The sequence below is a fragment of the Lycium ferocissimum genome, chromosome 9 (genome assembly GCF_029784015.1).
Source record: "Lycium ferocissimum isolate CSIRO_LF1 chromosome 9, AGI_CSIRO_Lferr_CH_V1, whole genome shotgun sequence".
NCBI classification, from domain to species: domain Eukaryota; kingdom Viridiplantae; phylum Streptophyta; class Magnoliopsida; order Solanales; family Solanaceae; genus Lycium; species Lycium ferocissimum.
The window spans coordinates 54,610,186-54,619,329 of NC_081350.1; the positions used below are offsets into that span (position 1 = coordinate 54,610,186).

Consider the following 9,144-nt stretch of genomic DNA (forward strand, 5'->3'; position numbering starts at 1 on the left):
TCAAAAGTGTTGTTCAAAAAAGTGCTTTTGGGCAAAAACTATTTTTTTAGCTTATGAAAAATTGTTTCTGTTACTCCCAAGAAACACTTATTTTCTCCCAAAAACTTAGCCAAACACCTCACTTTTTTTTTAAAATAAGCACTCATTGAAAAAAATAAGCACTTCTGGGGAAAAACAAGTTTGGCCAAACAAGCTATTAGTTTTCAATGTTAATTTATAGATTTTTTAAATTTTTAACATAAAATTACATATTTGAAACATACATAAAAATAATGCATGTAAATATAGCTAATGATTCTAAATATTTTTAAAATGTATGAAAAAAGTTCACAGTCAAAGAAGAAATAATTTGACTTCCCAAATAGTGAACACTTTGACGTATAACGCGACGCACGGAGTACCTCTTATTGCAGGTAACCTAATATGATAGTTTAAAAATATTTATTGACTATTAGTGCACATAAGTTAAAACGGGGAAATTTTAGATTCCTTTGTAAGTATATATTTGGAAGCATTAAATCTTCGACTAGCCAAACTAACCTGACCCTCACGCCTCTCTTTGCCAACTACTCTGCTCTTCTGATAAATTCCTCTCTTTCGCTTTCATTAACCTTCAATATTCCACTAGTAGTGTTTCAAATATTCCACTAATTGGACTTGAAGCACATCTTTTATTCTTTTCATTGCTTGACGTGATTGTTACGATCACGAAGACGATAAATCCCAACTACAAATACATAAGAGTCAGAACTGCTAAGGGCATTCCATTCTCTCATTGTGGTACCATTAATGGCTCGCTACAACATATTAGTTTCCCTTACTTTAATTCTTCTACTAGTATCTTATGCTCCTAGCTTTGAAGCAAGAATAAAGCTAATGAAGAATATGGAGGAGAAAAATATTGATCCTTCTCAAGATGCCAGTGTACTATTGAGTTCCCTTCCTAAAGGTCGCTCGGTCCCTCCTTCTTCTTCCCCAAGTGATGAAGGCCATGTGGAGCTTGATCACAATATGAAGTCAGTTCCTAGCCCTGGTATTGGCAATTGATGACAGAGGTGGATTCAAGATTTTAATACAATGGGGGCACTGAAAAAATATGAGTTATTTCTTCAACCAGTGACCCTCTAAAGGCTATTAGTGTTTGGGTGCCAAGTTAATTATATAATCATTTTCAAGGTATATACACATACATATACAAGATTTTTGCTGAAGTTACGAGGTCAAGTGACCCCTCAATGTAGAAAGTAGGTCCGGCTCTGATTGATGAATTGAGTAAGCTTTGAAATTGGTCACTTCTTTGAAATATGTACAAATACACCAAAAATCTTTGAAATGTGTAGACAAATATATAGTAAGATTTCATCCTGATCATTCCGAGTCCACTAACTCTAAATCTTGGATTCACTTCCCCATCTGACAAATTTGTAAGCCTCTCTTTTGTGAATACAAAGTAATTATGTGAAGGTTACTATAAATGTACGTTACTAACTACTGTATTAATTTAGTCGTAGGTCTCTACTCTCATGTAGTACCGTAACCTGCCATGATCCCCACATTGTTGTGTTTAATTAAAAGTAATATATGTGCTAAGATTTCACAAATGCATCATTTTAGTGTTTGGTTGAAACTACAGGGATGATTTTCTTGAGTTGCATGTGTCATTTTCATTTGAAAGGGACCAAATCTAATTTCCTGCAATCACGTATGATGGAACTAATGAAAATTACGCATGCCAAACCTTACAAAAGTATGCCAATCAATTAACGAAGTTCACAACAAACTTTGAAAGAAAATCCACTTGTTCATTTTGTACGAGATTGAGAATTTGAGTCCGGAACTAAAATGAGGTGCTTTCCCTCTAAATCTTAGTGCTTTAATCGCTATCTTTATAATGAAATCGTTGTATTTGAGCTTATGTTGGTATGTTTGTGTGTTTAGGTACAACGAGGACAAATAGATGAAAACCGAGCAATTTTTGGTAAATTTTGGATGAATTTGAACTTGAATGAGACGACAAGAGGATCCCGCGACATTTAGAGAAAAATCTAGCAACTGAAGCCAGTCGCGCGTTCAACCCGCGTCACGCGCTTAGCGCGCAACTGAAGCCTCTCTGACCAAATCTCTGATGCAGACAAAATATACTCCCGCGATGGGCTCGCGTGACGCGGCCATCGCGAGAGCTCGTCCAGTTTTTCCGATTTGATCAGGATTTGGCCAGCTTATTTTAGCTTTTAACCTAGGCTATAAATAGACATTTTTTATGTTATACACGACGTGCTGGGATTATTCTTAAGACTTGTAAGCCATCATTCTTATTCTCTCTTAAGTTTTACTTTATTTTCTTCATTCAACCCTGGATTATTCATGAATTCTAGTTCTTCTTCTCGAATCATGAGTAACTTATCACGCCCCGAACCATGGCCTGGGCGTAACACGGCACTCGGTGCCTTACTGCATGTGACCGAGCGAACCACATGGCTTGTTGAATCATCATGAGGCATAACATGAGCGAATATAACGTGAATGCATGATGAGCCTTTATAAAATGCAATAAGTCATAATACTTAATCAAAACACTTGTTTAAACATGAGTGCGGAAATAACATGAATGAGCCAAAATGGCTCTACGACTCCGAAAGTGTGACATGACAAAACTGACTTGTCTAGTCTGTGAAACCTCTAACATAAGTTTGAACATGGAAAACATACTCGGCAGGGACAAGGCCCCAAAGATACCTTAGATGCATAGCTAATCATAAAATAAAGAGTTGACTAAACCCGAATGAGATGTGGCTCGCCAATAAGTTGATACGAATGCGTCCCTGCGAGCGGATGCGTCATCTGTAACCGACTGCGTCGTGAAATGCAGCCCCCGGAAATAAAGGGGACGTCGGACATTGAATGTCTTGGTATGTAAAACAACCGAATGAAATAACATGGGACATGAACTAACATGATAAGAACGAAACTGAAACCCTGTACATAAACGTGAGCATGAATACATATATAACATGAGTAAAACATGGTAAGTAGGGAGAGCATTTCATAAATCGACAATAAGATATCACCACGTGGGTACGTGGAGTCTGGTACCTCGCCGGACCAGCAGAGCCCCTATACCTTGCCAGGGTATAAGGTATTAACTTGCCTGATGGATTCCATTCAGTGTAAATTAAGGAATCGTCCTAACTGGGCGGAGTGATCCTTGTCCTACGGTGGCTACGTAGTTTCAGGCTATCTGAGCCTTCTCGGTAACTTGTGCAACTCCCAAAAACATAAAAATGATATAGTTGGCTAAGAAGCCCGTGATTTTCGTGAATTAACTTGTACTTGACTTGTAATCATGATTTCAAGAAATAACTTGTAAACATGGTTTCATGAAATAGCTTGTATTTAGCATGTAGGTATTTTGTATCATGGCATGAAAGTAATTATATAATATAGTTTCATGAAAACTTGTAAACATGTAGGATATTCATGAAATAATCATTTTTAGCTAAAAACATGCATGCAAGAACCCATGGAATACAAGATATGGGTTATCATGGATTACGGACTGATTCTCAATAATCATATGGAGTTATTAAGAACACAATGATAGAATAATAGCAATTCATACATAATATAATCACGGACATGGACCTAGGGTTGTCATGAGCATGGTATAGAAACCCTAGTTTTCGTAAGGATTCATACTTTATGGATTAAGAGGAATGGGGAAGAATAATGATGTTCCCACACGTAGATAGCAACTCTACATACCTGGTAATGCTCCAAAACTTGAATTAAAGACTTGAACTTGAAGAAGATTTCCAAAATCTTAAATCTTGAACCTTGAGATGGGTTTTCTTGAAAACCCTAGGTTAGGAATGATGATTTCTTATTTAGATTACAAGGATATGTATTAGAATTGACTTGGAATAATTAGAGTAGGCTTACCTTAGTGTTCTTGATGATGGGAGAGGGTAGGAGGTCGTTCTAGGGCTTGAAGGAATGAAAAATAATGATTTGAACTGATATGGACGAATATATACTGTTTTGGAAAATTAAATTTTACGCCCAGTAAAATACTGGCCGTATTTTGAAAGACGGGCCGTATTTTGAAATACGGTCCATATTCTGTGTGGACTGCACTGCGTCTCTTCAGTAAAATGGCCATAACTCTTTGCACATATGTCCATTTGACTCCCATAATAATACCGTTGGAAAGGTATTTCAAAGCTCTACAACTTTTTAGCAAGGAAGTTTTCCCAAATTCCAAATACGTTTTGAAATACGGGCCGTATTTTGAAATACGATCCGTATTTAACAATGTAACCTCCAAATGCCAAATTCCAGAATGCTCAGAAATCTTTGGTACCAGTTTACGACTTGAAATACGGGCCATATATTGAAATACGGTCACTGTTCATGGGCGTAAACCACTATCTTACAACTGAAGAGGAAATTTCAAATTTTCACATTCTTTATCTGGTTTTCTAAGTCTAGGATTATGATCAAAGCTTAGGTTAAAGGTACGGGGTGTTACATAACTAAAATCTCTTATTCTAGGGTTGTGGCAAAAGACATGATAGTTAGTTTGACGATAATTTTTATCTATTGAATTTCCATCTTTTGGGTTGCTTATTTATACTTGCGCTTAATTGTTTAATTACTTGATCACTAATTAGACACAATTTGTGGTGCGGGAGTTGAACTTCAAAGAGCGAATTCGCCTATGTAATAAGAATAAATAGAGTTTTTTCCATTTATCGTTTCGCTACATAGGATATAAATATACCCTTTAGCCCTACTTAGTTGGTTACGGAAATATAAATCTGTTCTTGTTATTTCTGGAGATCATAGAAATATAAACGTTAAGAGTAATATCTGCAGGCTTGTGAGTTGTTTTGAAAGAATATCATAAAGTTAACATCAACCAATCAATTAGTAACCCAGGAAATAAGATAGGTAGAATTGTCAGAAGACTTAACTGGATTGTCGAAAGCCATGACCTTGGAACTCTTTCTCATATGATAAACCTTACAGTCTTATCCCCAGTCATCTAAATCACAAAGTCTTCATTTATTAATTTACTTTCAGTCAATAGTTTAGTTACAACAAACATCTTGATTTTTACCCTCTTGAATAGTTATAACAAAATTTGAATTAGTTGAATAGTATAATGTCTAAGTCTTTGTGGGTACGATATCTGAACTTTAAATTCTATATTACTTATACGACCACGTATACTTGCGTGTGCGTTTGGGAGCAAAGTTTTTGGCGTCGTTACCGGGGACTTAGAAAAAATTATTGTTTTTCTAGCTTGAATTTTTAATTTCTATTCAAGTTTTTACTCTGGTTCTTTGGTTGACTTGTGCTCCTTAGGTGAATTCTCTCGTTTATGCCAAATACTCGAAGTCAAGGAAAAGCATTAGCTGACTTGACCCAGAAATTGAACGGACATTACACAAGTAGAAAAAGTTGGCGAACAACGAGCGTAATCTCAAATTGGTTCACAAAACCGAAGTTGAGAACATGAAAGTTGCCCGAGTTGCTGAAAGAGTTGTTGAGATGGCACAACAAAACCGAGTTCCAGTGTCGACTTTTGCTTGACCCAGTCTAGCAAATACTGCTAAGGCTATTGTCAAGCCTGATATCAAAGGAAACTTCAAGCTGAAAGAAGGAATAGTGCGGCTGGTGAAGAATACGTGCCAGTATATGGGTAAGCCTCATGAAGACCCGCATAAGCACTTGATGACATTCGTGGAGTTGAGCGAGAATTTCAATATCGAGATGTCTCCGACGATTATGTGAAGTTGTAACACTCTGTAAATCTGAGTTAGGTGAGAATGTGTATAATGGGTGTTGATGTGACATTTTTAGCTATATGAATCCTTTCGGGGTGAATTTGGATGAAAGATAGTCATTTTGAAGTCAAACCAAATAGTGAAGTTCGTAAGAGTTCTTAAATTCGTCTACGTCTGAGGTAGTCCTCAATTATGTCCAGTTTTCGGGTAGTTACATTAGGAATCTGAGAAAACTCAAAACATGAAAGTTGTAGGTCTTTGAATTACCCTTCAGACCATGTATAGTAGAGCTCAATCTGAGCTCCGTGCTACGAGTTATGCCCATTTTACTAAAAGTCATCAGTGCAGTGGGAAATTAGGCGTGCGCGTCGCCCTGCGCGTCTCGAGGCATGGCGCGCCAGGACAAATTTTCATAAAACTCAAAATTTTGACACCCTCAAAAAATATACAGTGCGCGGTGCGGGCCGCGATGCCCCACACGCCGCATCAGGCCATTTTTTATCTGAAGCGATTTTTCCCGAATTTTATAAAAGCCTAACTTCGTAAAACCTTTTCCCACTTTGTTTTGGCCGACCTTTTGAGAGAAAACAACCCTAAGGCTTCCCTAAAACATATAAGGTAAGTTCTTGATCAATTTCCATCATTACAACATCAATCTAACATCAAATTAACACTAGTTCATCCTTCAAAACCATAGATTCTTGAAAATCGAAGAAAGAGAAATTGAAGGTGACTTTGGGAAACTTCTTAAAGGTATGTTCTTTGATCCTTACTGGGATTATTTAGAGGATTTGGATTTGTGTAGGTTATAGAAACAATAATAATCCATGGGGAATTCAAGAGCACTTTTGGGCACGAAAAAGCCCTAGTTTTTCGATAAGGGTGGGAACTCTTAGAATTTGGTTAAAGTTCTGAACTTTATCATTAATAATCATTGTAGAACGAATCGTGGAACTTGGAGGAATACGTTTGAGCGGGAATTGAGGTATGTCTAGATTTCCAAAATCTTCCTTGAAGTATGTCTATGTTTTTGAAATTCTCTTTTAAAGTATGTATACTTTTATTGAAACATTTTGGAAGTATGAATACGTTTGAAAACCCTTGTTTTGGTGGATGTTTCTTGTTACACCTATTTTTGATTTGGAGATGATTTTTTAATGAGGTCATGCGCGTGTAGGGTTAAGCCCGCATCGAACCTTATACGAATTATATTATTCTCTTGATCTCTTTTGACCCTAATATGGATGATTGAACTTGTTTTCTAAAGGTTGAATCTTTAAACATGTTTTGCCGTTAAAATAGGTCTTCTTGAACTTGAAACTGAATAAGTAATTTGAATAAGCTTTCTGAATTGATTGTGACTTAAAACACCTCTATTGTGAGAATATGACTTGAGACGTGAATTCGGCTATAAACCATGATTGATAATTCGGTTAGCATGTTATGATATGTGTTTGTTTGTGTTTTGGGCCTGTATGGGCAAGCTGTGCTAGTCCATAGGACGATTACCCGTTATGGATCCTAGCGTATCACTTTTGAGTATTGCTATGTCAGTTTAGAGGACGATTGACCTCCGAGGCTTATAACCCGGTGCATATGTTGCTGTGCTAGTCCAGAGGATGATTAGCTTTCGTGGGATAATAGCCCCGATTTATCTATTGATATGCTAGTCCAGAGGACGATTAGCCTCCGTGCAATAATGGCCCTGGTGTATCTGCTGCCGTGCTAGTCCAGAGGACGATTAGCCGTCATGGGACAATAGCCCCAGTGTATCTATTGTTGTGCTAGTCTAGAGGACGATTAGCCTCCGTGGAATGATGACCCTGGAGTATCGAATGATTGTTCGCCCGTGAGTTGGCATGCGTTAATTCTTTGGTTGTCTGTGAGTGGCAGTGGTGATCTTGAGTTCGTAAGTGAAAGACTTGATATGGTAAACAGTATGATAAGTCAAAATTGATATATTAATGTGTCTTTGGCGTTCTTGGTGATTTTACTAAGTTTGCTGGTTTCCTCCATCTTTGGATTTCGAATTGTCTTATATTGATACTATTTTACTGAGTTTAGTATCTTATTTTGATTTTATTAACTATTGCCACTTATCCACTCATTGAGTACCCAGTACTCAGGCATACCATTGTTGTTTTTGATGGTATGTTACGTAATGAAGAAGAGAAGGTTTGTGATACGCATACGGAGTCGGAGAATTTGCTGCTTTCTAGACTTGTTGGCGAGCCTACATGCTTGTCCGTGGGACACCCCTCTATCTTAGTTTATTGTATTTAGTTTTCGGGATGCGTCCCGAAGTTAGTCTATTCATTTATTTATCTTAGAAGCTCCATAGATAGTTGTCAGAATTGTGGGTAGATTGTTGAAGTCTAGTATGATTTGTTAGAGCTTTTGCCATGTTTTATAATTTATTATTCACAATAAACTTCCACTGATTTTTATAAGTATGAGTATGCTTTTGGTTAGCCCTAAATGACTGTTTTATATAAAATGTCAAAAGATTATCAGAAGAGATTGGACGTTTATTGATTTTATAAAGTGCTTCCGGTGTTGTCCACAACATCGGATGCCTGTTGCGTCCTGCGTGGGTTTTGGGGCGTGATAGAAGCTGGCCTTGTTTCCGTTCTCATTGATTGGTGAAGCAAAGGATTGGTTGCAGAATCTTCCTGCTGGCTTTATTACTTCATAGCAGATACTATCAAGCAAATTCATCGAGAAATTCTTTTTATCCAAGAAAACGAAGGAGTTGAGAGGGAAAATTGCTAACTTCACTCAGAAAGACTCTGAATCTCTACCATAAGCATGGGAGAGGTACAAGGGGTATTTGAGAGACCGTCCACATCACATGCAGCCGAAGGAGATCATCGGGCACTATTTTGTGAAAGGGCTAAGGCATGATTCTAGAGCTTTATTGAATGCTTCAGCTCAGGGCCAGATCTTGTCTAAAACATATGAGAAGATGGAAGCTCTTCTAGAGCTAATGTCTGAAGGTACTAAAGAAAACTCAAAACCAAGTCGTTTAGGAATTGCACAGAAAGCTACTGAAGTACTCCAAGTAGATGATGATACTACTATTCAAGCAGACCTTGATCAACTTTTTCATGCTGTTAGCAAGCTGAATAATTCTCTATTTAGGAATCAGGTGCAACAAGTCAATCAGGTATAAGCACATTGCGATGATTGTGGAAGATATTAGCGATGATTGTGGCCGAGATTATCTTTTCTCCAACTGTCCTTCGAATCCTACTAGTCCAGAATCAATTTACTACATGGGGCACCAGAATCGGGGTGGTGGACATCAGTTCGAAAATAAATACAATTCAAATTATTAGAATAATTATCAAAAGCC

The 9,144-nt window shown here is 37.3% G+C and overlaps 1 long non-coding RNA gene and 1 other non-coding gene across 2 annotated transcripts; one reads left to right on the forward strand and one right to left on the reverse strand.

The window, feature by feature from the left end:
- Positions 1–551: 551 nt before the first annotated feature.
- Positions 552–2,389, forward strand: LOC132031310 (uncharacterized). Its single transcript, XR_009408233.1, has 2 exons — positions 552–1,847; positions 1,939–2,389. It is a non-coding gene; the product is annotated as an uncharacterized LOC132031310 (long non-coding RNA).
- A 6,149-nt stretch (positions 2,390–8,538) lies between these two features.
- LOC132032245 (small nucleolar RNA R71) lies at positions 8,539–8,642 on the reverse strand. The gene has a single exon (XR_009408391.1). It is a non-coding gene; the product is annotated as a small nucleolar RNA R71 (small nucleolar RNA).
- Positions 8,643–9,144: the final 502 nt, after the last annotated feature.